We start from the raw sequence: 14,307 nt of genomic DNA on the forward strand, positions 1-14,307 counted from the left end.
AGCAGGCTCCAGGCTCTAAGTTAGCTGTCAGCACAGAGACAGATGCGGGGCTCGAACCCACAAACCATGAGATCATGACCTGACCGAAGCCGGTGCTTAACCGACTGAGCCACCCAGGCTCCCCGAGGATGAGATTTTTATCACCGGGGCACTGCCAGAAAGGATCCTTTGGAAATATGTGGTGGTGTTACAAGAAATAAATCTGCATTCATGAAAGCGGCAACCTTTGGGGCAACACTGAGTTACACAGAAAGCGGAGGGACAGTCCCTTGTAAAATATAAATGGTTTTCAACCAACTATATTTGGTCTTTAGAAAATTATGGGCCTACAGTGTCAAAGTTTCCAAAGAGATTTCTTTCAATAGGTGAACAACCTACTATTGAAGTCCGTACTACTTATTCAAAGATGGTAGAATTTAAAAGGTGCACTCAAAACTCTTTAAATACAACCACGACTGCCATTTGTCGAGGGTATTGTTGTTTCCTATATGAGCCATTTCTGAAGTTGTTACCTGTGGCATTTTCTGAGATGGGCTGCCTCCACCCCGCAAGGCCTACTGGCTTATTCTCCAGACATAGGAGGTTCAATTTGGAGCTTCAGCCAGAATGCCCAGTGTCAAGGCATCCATTTCTTCCCTTCCTCTGCGTTCCTCTTCCTTTGTTCTTGCTCTGTACCTCTCTCAGCTCCTTACCAGAAGGCTGACTTGGGGCCATTACCTCTGGTTCCACAGAAGAGTCTCTGAAAAGTTCTGTATCAGTTGACTTCCTGTTCCCTAGGCTCTCTCTTGACCTTCTGCAACGCTTGACCATCACTGGGATGGTAGCTGGAGAAAATAGGGAGACAAAGAGGACCCGGTCCCTTTTTTCTATTTGTTGAGGGTATTTTAAGCATAACAACCACTAGAAAGTTCATCTGAGAATAAAGTATCCTAAGTAGATCCTGTGGTGTGACTTCAGCCATGCCTGTGTCCTCTGAATGTAATATCAGGCTGGTGGTTGAATAGGATCCTGAGTACCTTTTTCATTTCACCCAGAACTCCACGGTCAAAACCAAGCCTACACTCGAAAGACCATTTAAAAGAGAATCACATTGCTCTGAAAAGGCAAGGGTGTATCAAGGGAATTCCCTTATTTCCTTTCTACCATCCAGGCATAGCACTTCAAGTTGACATATTCACTAGGGTCCCCTAACTTTTCTCCTTGGGCCCAAGCTCTTCCTTGCTAGGTAGGTCACGTTTCAGACTGTAAAGTCAAAATTCTTCGGTTGCCATTTTGAGTCCACAAGGGTTTACTAGTACCTACTGTATGCTAGGCTCTGGTAATCCAAAAGTGAATAGGACACCGCCTGGAGCAAAATATTCCTTTGCTTAAAAACGTTCATGTGTTTCCTGTTTCATGCTTTATGTTTCACCTTCCCATCCAAACACTTTCCACCTCTAAGCTTCCAGTCTTGCCAGACCCCAAAGCACTAGACACAGGGCCTGGAATGTCCTCTTTTCTCCCTGGAGTCTGTTCAAACACCTACCAAACTTTCCATCCTGGGGTTGGGTGTCCCTATAGGATAAAAGGCACAGGCAGATCTCCTTTCAATTCTTTCTGGCTCCCAGCGAGGCAGCCCCCTTCCAAAGATGCTGAGAAGCGGAATGACTTGCCTGGAGTCAAATCCTAGCAGGTGACGGGAGTAGGGACCAGAAGCTACCCTCTAGCCTCTCCTGGGGGAACAAACTCCCCTTATTTCTTCTTTCCTCTGCAGTCAGTGGGTAGGAGGCATCTGTAAATATTTACCTCCTGCCCCATCCACACAGCTTGGCCCTTTGGGAGCCATCCAGTGTCCTCCTCATATGTACTGACTGTACCTTTCATCTTACTCTGACCGGCGCTGGTCCCACTTGAAGGGAAAAGACGAGGCACTCAACAGAGACTTCAAAAATAATTCTTCAGTTCTCCTAATCACAAGAGAAAACCAAACAAAATAAACCAAAAAATCTCTTAATGAAGCAATGTGGAAAGCGTGACCACAAAGACAAGCCCTCCTTCATCATCCCACCAACCCATCACCCAGAAATGATGACAAAGGCCCAGAACGTTAAGTGCAGGTTGGCTTCAGACCTGCCAAGGTTCCTGGCCATCTGCTTCAAGGGGACTCATATACTGTAGCTCAAATACTCTCCTCCCCACCAACTTCTGCGGGAGGGAGCGTGCTCTCCCCCTCCTGGGGGCTGGAGACTCATGGGGAAGAAGATGCGTCGGAGGGAAGAGAATAATAGGACACCCGAAAGACTTTGGGGGATCCAGGGCGGGAAAGAGGGAGTGGGGAGAGAAGGCGGACCGGCAGGGTACGGGGCGGAGTAGGGCAGAGACGGGAGTCTCTGCGGAGTGGCCGCCCCCTTCCCGCCCCACCACTCCTGCAGGCTCCGGGCCCTCCCCACTCCCCCTCCCCTCCCCCTCCCCCTCCTCCTCCCCCTCCGTCCGCTCCTCCTCCGGAGTGGATGGCGGCGGCCGTAGTCGGAGCCCCAGCGGCGCTGCCGGTGAGTGACCAGCCCCTGGGGACAGCCGGGCGGGCGACGGGATCCCCCTCTCCAGGGTGGGGGCCACCCCTGCTTGGCTGGGAAAGTTTGCGGACGGGGAGCGCGCGCGCCCCCGGGTAGCGGGCATCTCCCGGGCTCTCAGGACGCCGTGCGCCGGCGCCCCATCTCCCTTCCTCCGCCTCTGCCGCCCCCAGAGGTGTCCCGGGAGGGCCTCCACCGGGCTTCCCCTTCCCCACCTATGCCCTAGGGCTGCTGGGACCGGGTTCGTCTCTAAATAGAGATAGAAAACTCAAACGGCAAAGAAAAGAATCCATCCAGACACACTTCCGAGGGCGGGGGCGGGGGCTCGTACAAACCCGCGCGCGATCCGGGCCTCCCCGACCTGAGTCACCCTCCCTCCGGGGCTGTGGATCCCCCCCACCTCCAGGACTCTCACCTGCCTGCTTCCCGGCTCCGGTTCTTCGTGCTGCTGCCCCTCCGCCGCCCCTTTCCGTGGGAGGCTCGGGTCCCCCAGCCTCGAGCCACAGCTGGTGTCTCCGGCCGGCTGTCCCCTCCAGCTCTAGTAGGTGATGACCCAGGACCTGCGGCCGCAGCCTCAGGGGCCTCCACACTTGTCCCAACATTTCCTGCAGGACTGACGTTCACTGGAATTTGGTGTTGGGTCCCCTGGACCCACAAACTCTCCCTGGTGGGTCCAAGGGGAAATTAAAATAGATTCCTCCTTAGGCTTTTAGACTTCTGCTATTTCTGTTGGTTGGACTTTTTGTTTTTTAACCTTTCCTCCTATACTTTCTTCCAATAACAATGTTACTTCATATAATTAGCTTTTCTAATTTCGAAAAAATTGAATTGAAAGAATGTAAAGATAATTATGAGATAGAATGCTTGCTAAAAATACCGAGCAGAACCTAATCTTTGGAAAATAAAGACTTCATTCCACACTTAACTGCTGTGGGAGATGGGAGTTCAGTAGGGCTGGTTTTCAGACTGCCCCCGACTGTTACGGCCTCCCCCAGGCCAGAAGTTGTAATTTGCCTGACACAAACCGCAGTGTTCGGTGGCATTGCCCAGCCTGGCGTGGGCACTCTGCTGGTGCCCCCTCTCCAACAGGCGCTCCGTCCCTCTCCCAACTCCCCCACTCCTCCTTTCTCATAAACAGTTGTGAGGACAAGGCAGTGGAAGCCCAGATGAGCAGGACCACCAGGAAAACGGCAGCCTCGCTCATCTTATTCCTGAGGCTGTTGCTTTAGCTGGAATCTGATTGGGTGGAAGAATGTTTAGTTCATTTGTGTGGTTTTATGTGGGCCCTCATTATGGTTGAATCAGTGTTTCCATGACAGGCTTAGTTCTCTGGGTGCTTAGAAGGAGCCTGTTAAATTCTCAGATGGGTCTGGACAGATCAAGTCTGGAATCTGGAGGGGTTTGGTTTTGTTTTGTTTCGTTTTAGGGATTTGATCTGGGTTGATAGGACAAGCCTCTGCCCACTCACTCAGAACTGGAGGGAGGCGGGAGGGAGCCTGAGTTGAGGTTTGTGTCCACATGACTAAGAAGAAAACACTTTCCTGAGGAGTGATCTGTGTGAGCAGAATCGCAGAGGGTGTTGGACATTTATGGTTTTTAGGGAGAATGCTCTTCTTAAGAACTTTAGTTGTTCCTGTCTCTATAAAACGGTACATGTGATTGTAACAAATGTATTAGATCAGGCTTTGAACAACTTGTCAAAACAGGTCAAGGTGTTGAAGTATTTGGAAATAAAGATTTCTTTTTAACTTTTTATTTTTTTAATTTTTCAATTAAAAAAATTTTTTAATGTCTTTATTTTATTTTGAGAGACAGAAAGTGTGTTGGGAAGGTGCAGAGAGGGAGACACAGAAGCCAAAGCAGGCTCCAGGCTCTCCGCTGTCAGCACAGAGCCCGACTCGGGGCTTGAAACCACGGACTGTGACATCATGACCTGAGCTGAAGTCGGACGCTTAACTGACGGAGCCACCCAGGCACCCTGAGATTTCCTTTTTTTTTAAGCTTATTTATTTATTTTTGAGAGAGGGTGCGTACTTCGGGGAGGGGCAGAGAGAGAGAGACAGAGGGACAGAGAGAGAATGAGAATCCTAGGCAGGCTTCACACTGTGGGGCCAGATGCGGGGCTCAAACTCAAAAACCAAACTCATGAACGATGAGATCACGACCAGAGCTGAAATCAAGAGTCAGATGATTACCCAGTTAAGCCTCCCAAGCGCCCCTGGAAATAAGGATTTCCTAAAAAAATTTTCACTGGAGGGGCGCCTGGGTGGTTCAGTCGGATAAGCGTCTGGTTTCGGCTCAGGTCATGATCTCACAGTTCGTGGGTTCCAGCTCCACTTTGGGCCCTGTGCTCACAGCTTGGAGCTAGGAGCCTGGAGCCTGCTTTGGATTCTATGTCTCCCTCATTCTCTGCCCCTCCACACTCTCTACCCCTTGTGCTCTGTCTCTGTCTCTGTCTCAAAAATAAATAAACATTAAAAAAAATTAAAATGTTTTTCACTGGAAATAAAGGAGTTTAGTTTAAAAAGGATGTAATTCATTTTTCTCTGCTGATGCAGTTTGACAGTTCCCCATTAGTATGAATTAAGGGTTTACTGTGGTCTTAAAATGTCACTGATAAGAAAGTGTTGTTACTTTCGTTCGAGTTGAAAGCCTGTAAGTTTTGAACTTGTTTGGCCCTGTTGCTTAGAAGAACAATGCACTCAGATAAAAATCTTTTGTCTTCCTGAGAATTTTTAGTAGTCATTTAATGCTCTAGAGGTCAGCCTTATACTGTTGGGAAAGAAACTGACTTTCTGCCTTGTTTAGCTTTTGTGCCACCTCATGGAACCATGAGTGGTTTGGTGTCGGTCACGAGTGTTTGCTGTGTAGCCCAGTAGGCCGCTCTGCGTGATGGGGATGTAATGAAGGCCAGTAAGGTGAGGGCTAAGGGGGGGTCATCTGGACAGTGCGATGAAGGCCGCATCCCCAGTGAGCTGGTAGAAAGCAGCCGGTTATCATCCGGAGGGTCAGGTGAACTAGAAACACATGAAGTGTGGGACCTGCAGGAAGGAAGGAGGGCAAAGGTGGCTAAGAAGGAAAATAACCCAAAGGGCTATGATGTGGTGTTTAAAAATCATACTGTACGAGAATACTGACTTCCACAGAACATGCTTAGGGTATGGTGTTAAGTTTTAAAAGCAAGTTATGGAATAGAAAGTACTATAATCTCACTCTTTGAAAATACGTCCCCCCAATACTGGAATTATACACATGAAAGTGGATGATAAGATTACAGGTGCTTCTGAGGTGTTTTTTTGTTAGTGTGTATGCTTGCCCGTATTTGTCAAGTTTTTGCAGTAGTAACAGCTAATATTTCTTGAGTGTAGAGCACTCCCATATGGTGTTTCATTTTAAAACTCTGTAAGTACTGCTGTGATTCTCATGAAACTAGATTCAGAGGGGTAACTTGCCAGGGCGGCATGGCCTCTATGTACTTGAACGAGATCTTGAATTCAGGTCAGTGACAAAAGTCAATGCATCTCAATCACTACTATCTGCCGTCTATCTTCCTGCCATGTGTTCTACATTAAGAAAGAAAATATAGAAAAGGGAAGGTGAAGTATTTTGTACTTTAGAAAGAACTAATATTTTGGTTAATTGTGAAATGTCTTTGCCTCCCATCTTTTCTGTCATTGTCACTTCTCATTGAAAGCCCTTGGGAATTGTTCCAGACTTAGCCTGAGGTAGCTCACCTTCCCCAGGGGAGTCAGCTGTACCCACAAAAGGTACTAAGAATTCCTCTGAAGCTTCCCAGGTAGCCTGGACTTCCAGGAACCCCATGGGATTCTGGAGCAGTCCTGGTAGAAGGCAGGATTTTTAAAGTAGATCAGGCAAATCATGTCTTCAGAGTTCTGCCCACATCGGCTTTCATAGTTCTTGGCATTGTCAGGGGAGGGTGATGGGTAAGAAGACCCAGGGAAAGCTCCCAGGCTCCCTTCTGCATATGTGGTATGTCAGGGTAGGTAAGTGAAGGATTTACCATTGAACAGGAAAGAAAGAGAACAGCTTATTACCTCTTGATGTTTATTACACAATAATAAACTATTTTTTGGAAGCCTGGCTGCGGGAGGGATCCCATGCATTGACAGAATGAACTGGTTTAGGGAAAGTGGAAATATTCAGTGTGAGTGATTCTGGGGGTGGTTTGGGGGGGAAATGCCCACATCCTGTACCACCATGTACCCTCACAGGCAGCCAGGCCCCCAAAGGTCACCTTACCCATCTTTTTCTTGGAAAATACCTAAAGATCCGCAGAAGCTTCGACTTTTCTAAAACACATGGTCATTCAAATAACACACCTTTAAGTAGGAGGCTTTATCTCTTCTATTCTTCAAGGAAGAGATTCTGGAAGGCTGATGCTTCTTATTTTTAAAGTTTATTTATTTTGAAAGAGGCAGAGACAGCCTGAGTGAGGGAGGGGCAGAGAATCCCAAGCAGGCTCTGCACAGTGAGCGCAGAGCCGGACATGGGGCTCAAACTCACTAACCAAGCTGAAACCACGAGTTGGTCACTTAATTGACTGAGCCACTCAGGCACCCCAGAAGGCTGATGCTTCAAAGCACCTTCTTGTTGAAAAAAAAAAATTGTAGGGGTCAAGGACCCCTTTCCCAAATTATCATACTCAGATCAATGTCCCAGATCTTGTAACCGTTTAACTAGATGGGAAACTTACACTGGTCTCAGTGTGAGAAACAGTTCTTGTGAGCAGAGCAACTTGGCTGTTTTGTCTTGTGGATGCTCTGAATCCTTTAACTGAGGTTTCTCATTTCTTATTTGGCCAAAAGAAGCACAACTTAGTTGCCTACTTCTCACATGTGTGTAGGACTTCATGGCCTGTACTTTCAATAGCTAATAATGTTATTAGACACCTTGTATTTCCTACCTTTACTCTTCCTGTAGCCCCACTTTCCTCACCTACTTTAGAGGCACATCTCAGAGATAGTGCAGATTCGGGCTGGACCACTGCAGTGAAAGGAATATTGCAGAAAAGTGTGTCAGATGAATTTTTTGGCTTCCTAGTGCATAAAAAAGTTATGTTTAGGGGTGCCTGGGTGGTTTAGTCGGTGAAGCGACTGACTTCGGCTCAGGTCATGATTTGTGGGTTCAAGTTCTGCATCAGGCTCTGTGCTGACAGCTCAGAGCTTGGAGCCTGCTTCAGATTCTGTGTCTTCCTCTCTGCCTCTCCCTTGTTCATGTTTTGTCTCTCTCTCCCTCAAAAATAAACAAAAAATTTTTAAAAGCTATATTTACAGTATACTGTACTTTATTAAAGTATGTGATACTTTCCTTAAGAAAATACTTCATTGTTAAAAAATGCTAACCATCATCTGAGCTTTCAGTGAGTAGTAATCACTGATCACAGATCACCATAACAAATATAATAATAATGAAAAAGTTTGAAATAGGGGCACCTAGGTGACTCAGTTGGTTAAGCATCTGACTTCGACTCAGGTCATGATCTCATGGTTGGTGGGTTCAAGCCCCGCGTCAGGCTCTGTGCTGACAGCTAGCTCAGAGCCTGGAGCCTGTCTTTGGATTTTGTGTCTCCCTCTCTCTGACCCTCCCCTGCTCACACTCACTCTCTCTCTCAAAAATAAATAAAACATTTTAAAAAAACTAAAAAATTTTTGAAATATTATGAGACTTACCCACATGTGACACAAGGACATGATGTGAGCAAACACTATTGTAAAAGTGTGAATAGACTTGTTCAATGCAGATTTGCCGCAAACCTTCACTTTGTTAAAAAAAAAAAAAAGCAGTATCTGCAAAGTGCAATAAAATGAGGTATGGCTGTACATTGTTTTGTTTCATCAGTTCAGTGCATTTTGGAGGCTGCTACTTCGGACACCCCACTTCTTGCTTCTGAGTTCATTTTTCTACATGTGAATGTAAGTTTAAAGGAAGTTCTTTCATAAAAGAGCTGTGGTAAACTTGAAAAGATTTGTATTCCTGAAAATGTCTTTATTTTGCTCTTACAAAGAGAGTTTGAGTGTTGAGTTTTTGACTCAGAGTGATTTCCCCTGAGTACTTGGAAGATATTGCACCATTGTCTTCTTGAATCTGTTGCTACTCCTAAGAGTACCAAGTAACCTTGCGCAAGTTACCCGATTTCTCTGTCTCCTCGTCTATAAAATAGGTAATAATATTCACTTCAAGGATAATTGTGAAGAGATAATGTATGCAAAATATTGCCTGCCATTCAAGGAAGCACACAATAATTGCTAGCTCTTAGAATTACTTTTATTTTTTTTTCATAATTTCTTGGCTTTCTTAGATTTTACTAGTTCGTGTCAACATTAATTTGTCTGGTTGCACACAAAGACAAAACCATGTTGGGACTTTTATTGAAATTGCATTCACATTATATTCCAGGGAACTGAAACCTTTACAAAATTAATTCTTCCCATCTTCTTTTATTTAGGTGGATGGTGATTGGTGATTTCCCCTATCAATGTCTTACACAATTTTTGCTATATTTATTTCCTGTAGGTTTTGTTGATATTTTACATGTTTTTTTCTTATTATATTTTCAAATTGGTTATTTGCTGGCCCGTAGAAACATTTCTGATTTGGGGATTTTGATCCTGTATCTAGCATCCAAGCTGACTTAGTTCTAAGAGTCTGTATGTAGATATTATTGAATATTTTCTATAGACAATTACAAAACAATACTAGTTTGTCCTTTCCTTTTCATTCCTTGTAACCCTGATCTTTTTTGTGTCTTATTGCATTGGGTGGACCCTCCAGTACAATATTCAGTAGTAACATGGATGGCTGACCAACCAGCATCCTAACTCACATTCCTGTTGAAAGGAAGGCTTTGTAGAGCAGATCCTGTTCCCTTAGGTCATGATGGTGATGTTCTATCTCTGTTGGGCATGTATATTTACTTGCGTCTCTAACAGTAGAGACAGATTTATACTGAAGGATGGATTCTTTATATGCAGCTGGCAGCATCTCCGGGAATGTTGTTTGATGTCAGCTGAGCCTGTTTATAGGAAATGTTTAAGGAAATCTATGCAAGCATCTCTTTCACAGATCTTCCCAACAAATCTATTCTTTTAATGAACCAAATCAGTAAACACCTTTGGCCTTCTCCCCTGGTCCTCATATCAGCCCTAGGTGATAATGGAAAAGAAATGGACTTTGGAGTCAGGCAGATCTGGGTTTGATTTTAAGCTTTGCCAATAACTAAATGTGTGACTATCTTAGCGTATTTGGGCTGCTATAACAAAGTTTCATAGACAGTGTGGCTTATTACCAACAAAAGTTGATTTCTCATGGTTCTGGAGACGAGCAGTCCAAGGTGAGGGTGCCGGCATGTTTCTGGAGAGGACCCTCTTCCGAACTGCAGACGGCTGTCTCCTCACTATGTGCTCACACCATGGAAGGGGCGAGGGAGCGATCTACAGATTCTTCTTTTAGGAGCACTGATCCCCTTCATGAGAACTCCATCCTCGTGACTCAGTTGCCCCCCAAAGGCCCCCATCTCCTGATACCATCACCTTGGGGGTTAGGATTTCAACATATTAATTTTGGGGGGACACAAACATTCAGACCATAACAGTGGCCTTAGGCAAGTTACTTAACATCTCTGAGGTTAAGTTTCCTTTTCTCTAAAACAGTAATAGTAAGACCTACCTCAGTAAGTTGTTCTAAAGATTAAGTGAGGTAACAGGAAATAATATGGACCAAATGCTTGGCGTATGTTAAAGCTCATAAATAGCGGTCTCTTGTTATCTCCCCTTCCCTGTTCTGTCTCTTTCAAATAAGGATCGTGCTTCAGAAGGTCTAATCAGAGAGACTTCTAGGGAGAGGACATGGGAACACCTCATAATAACTTAGGTTTTCTTGGTAATCTATGTAGATTTCCCTTGGATGAATTTCCTTAATGCCTTGAATCACCATTTTGATTTTGCTTTTGTACCAACAGATTTTAGTTGCCCCCACAGCATGTTGATGGATATTTCTATAGAACAACTACACTGTTATATGAGTGCCCTTCTTAATCACAAGTATCTCTTTGCTTTAGTAGTTGGTGTTCCTGTCCTGAAGATAAAAACCCTTTATTTCATTATTGAAGATAACATTAAAAATTTTTTTAAATATTTTTTTTGGGGGGAGGGGTGAGCTCTAGCGGAGGAGGGGGAAAGAGGGAAGGAGACACAGAATCCCAAGTAGGCTCCATGCTCTGAGCTGTCAGCACAGAGCCTAATGCAGGGCTCAAACCCATGAACCATGAGATCATGACCTCAACCCATGACCTCAACCCAAACCAGATGTCTAACCAAATTGAGCTATCCATGCACCCCTATTGAAGATAACATTAAAATATTTTTAAATATAGTTTATTTTTGAGACAGAGCACCAGTGGGGGAGGGGCAGAGAGAGGGGGAGACACAGAATCTGAAACAGGCTCCAGGCTCTGATGTGGGGCTCGAACTCACGAACCATGAGATCATGACCTGAGCTGAAGTCGGATGCTTAACTGACTGAGCCATCCAGGTGCCCCTGAAGCTAATATTTTAAATGCAAAGACCCCAGGGGCGTCTGGGTAGCTCAGTTGTTGAGGGTTGCAGTTTTGATTTCTGCTCAGGTCATATCTTGTGGTTCTTGGGATTGAGCCCCATGCCAGGCTCCTCTTGCTTTGGATTCTCTCTCTCTCTGCCCCTCCTCTGCTCTCTCTCTCTCAAAATAAATAAGTATACTTAAAAAACATTAAATGCTAAGACCCCAGGGAGAATATATAAATAACAAAATGACTTCTAGGACTAGGTTTTCCTGAGTAATTAAAGGGTTTCATTGGGGGTGGGGAATCGACAAAGGAGAGGCAGCCATAGTGGGCAGAAGAACTGAAGGCATTCCTTGAGGGTTTCACAAGACCTAAAATCTGCTTATTTTACAACATCATTTATCTGGGCCCTGTGGAATCTGTACTTGGCCCAGAGCTTTTTTGCAAGTGTCTTATCAAAAATAATAATGATAGCTATGACAATTCTTAGGTAGAAGAAAAGAGCATCATGAAAACAAAACATAATTGGAAATCTGGGGATGTGCCTCCATATAAATATCTGTGGCCCGGAGCACAAAAATAACTTTTCCATTACAGAGTTATTAAGCCAAGAGTTTCACAGAGGCAGCATTGAGAATCTAATTTAAAACAGCTATGGCCCAGAAATTCAGAGACAGGACTGTCACACTGGCCTCTGTTTATCCCTTTGAAAGCTTTCTTCCCTAGCTCATGGTAACTCATATTCAGGGCCAGTTTGGAGGTGCTAGAAGACAGTAATTGATGTTATAAACCTTGCTTTTGTTGGCTTCAGTTTAGCGTTAATACCAATGTAGAGAAATGTTTTAATCTCACATCTTTACAGCTGAGAACCTCGCCTAGTGCAGCTCCAGTGTTTGTGGCTCAAAACAGAACTCGTAAATTTTGTGAAAATCCCCCTGGTGGCTGCCAGTCTGGCTTCATTGGAAGATGCCTGGTTGGGGGTCATTGTAAGTAGCACAGTGACTACTTACCAGGTGCTCCTGATTTTCAGAAAACTATCTTGAGGGAAAACAAGTGATCAGCCTTTCCTGGGAACCGGGTGATAATGTCAGAATCTTCCAGTTCCGAGAAGGCTCAGACTTGCCTAGATGAACACTTTTCCCCTCCTTAAAGGCAGAAACTTGTTATTTTAGGCTTCCAACCTCATCCTCTTTATCATTCTTCTTTGACTCTCAGCTCCCAGTGGGAGTGGCTCTGTACCACACGTGACAGGGTTTACCCAGCTTTAAACAGCCCCCTGCTTGTCGGGATCTGCGCGTTTCCCACCCACACATTCCCCTCTCCTGCCAGATGTCCTCCTTAAGTGCTCACACGCGCGCATGCGCAGGCGCACAGTGGCCTTAGCGAGCGCCACGTGGGGGCACCCTGCCGCAAACCCCACCGCTTGTGGTCTGCTTGTTGCCCGTCTGGCCAGAGGGGGGCGCCTTCCTGGATTCCCACCAGAGAACCATATGGGCTTCCCCCAGCCGCACGCTGCCTCCAGAGACCCCGCAGCATCTCACCGCCTGAGACAGGTGCTGGCTCCTTTATGGGTTTCCTAGTTTGTCTGAGCTCTTGACCTGCATTCTTGTGAAGAACCTTTTTTTTTTTCTTAAAAACATCTTCCCTCCTGGAACTTTTCCTGTGTGTCTTGTTTCTGACTTGTTGGCTTGCTTGGACTTATCCGTGCTTCTGAGACCCTGACCTTGCTTTGTTTAGGACTGCTCCCCCGACCCCCACCCACACCCCCTTTTGATGTATGTGGCTCATGCATGCAGCCAGCTGCTCTATTGGAGGCTCCTGCACATTGAGACGGGTCATGAAGCTACCGCTGCCGTCACTTTTATGTTGCCAGCAAGTCACTGTGGAGAGTGGTGATGATGATGTGCCGCGGGGTGCTTGCCCCCGTGCCATGAGAGATGCACATGAAAAGCAGTCTCTCCTCCCTTTTCCTATTTCAGACTTGAAAATCAAGTGTGTATGTGTGTGTGTGTATGTAGGCAGGAGCTATCAGGCTCAACCCAGGGTTTCTCCTGCCTTCCGACTATCGCCTCCTGTCGGGTTTCCCTGCCTCTGGCCTCACCGCCTTCCTGCCCATCCTCCACTGTAAGAGCGTTCTTTCTAAAATTTTGATCTGAACCTGTTTCCTGTCTCAATTCTTTCTCTGAATCCCGTTGCCTTTAGGATAAATTCAAACTCCTTAGCATGATACAGAAGGACTTCTGTTCCCTTACTCACCTACCTGCCTCTTTCATGGCAGCACCTGTGTTAGGTCCTGGCTCCGGCTGGGCTCATCTGCCTGCAGAATCAGGCTCTCTTCTGCCCCTGTCTTTGCACACTCAGGCTCTCCAGCCTGCTCTGCCTGATTGATTCATATCCGCCTTCAGGATTCAGCTCAAAAGCCTGCTCTTTCAGAGGCCTTTCCAGACTACCAGGCCTGGTAGCTTCATTCCCCTGCCACACGGACATGTGCGTACCATTACGGACACTGAGCTGTCACTCTCACCAATCTTAACTAAGCATCTGGCTGTGGGTCCCCATGGCAGCCCGCACTAAGAAAACATTTGAAAACTGTTCTGGGGTCAGGGACTGTGCCTGTTTACCTGCACCAGTGTGTAGCACAGTGCTCAGCTATCGTTGAGTGAATGTGTGCATGCATGAAAAAAATTAGTTCACACACACACACTGCATGTTCACACAGTGAGATGTTGATCCCTGTGGGAAGTTTGCTTTAAATCTCACTGAGAATATTTACAAAGCACTTAGTAGGTACTCAATGAATGTCTGTACAGTGAAAAAGAAAGGAAGGCACATACACACAAACTGGGAAATTTACCCCAAATGTACTGAGAAGAGGGCCATAAGCTAACTTCAGTTCCTCTTAACTGCAGGAGAAGGAATGTGGGACTGAAAAATCAAAGAGGAGAGTTCATCTTCTTGGCTGTGTTACCTGAGTGAATCCTTTTACCCGTTTGGACGTCTATTTCCTCATCTGTCAAGCGAGGTGTTAGAAAATATATTTAGTCCCTATTGAACATTCTAGATTCAGTCTTCTTTAGAAGGCCTAAAGTCAAATGACCAGCTGCTTTCTACAAAGTGGCATGAATTTGGGACTGTCATTTTTTGGTCTTGTGGAGTATGGTCATGACAAAGCCCTTAGCACTGGGCACAGCAGCAGAGCCA

General features: G+C 45.7%; 1 protein-coding gene across 1 annotated transcript in view; it reads left to right on the plus strand.

The window, feature by feature from the left end:
* The first annotated feature begins 2,480 nt into the window (after positions 1-2,480).
* The window catches only part of STON1 (stonin 1), a 49,794-nt gene continuing 37,967 nt past the window's right edge, over positions 2,481-14,307 (plus strand). The window contains exon 1 of the mRNA XM_029937324.1: positions 2,481-2,528. The gene's annotated coding sequence lies outside the window, so the exon portion shown is untranslated. The remainder of the gene's footprint in view (positions 2,529-14,307) is intronic.

This window comes from Suricata suricatta, chromosome 4 (assembly GCF_006229205.1).
Source record: "Suricata suricatta isolate VVHF042 chromosome 4, meerkat_22Aug2017_6uvM2_HiC, whole genome shotgun sequence".
Classification (NCBI taxonomy): Eukaryota; Metazoa; Chordata; class Mammalia; order Carnivora; family Herpestidae; genus Suricata; species Suricata suricatta.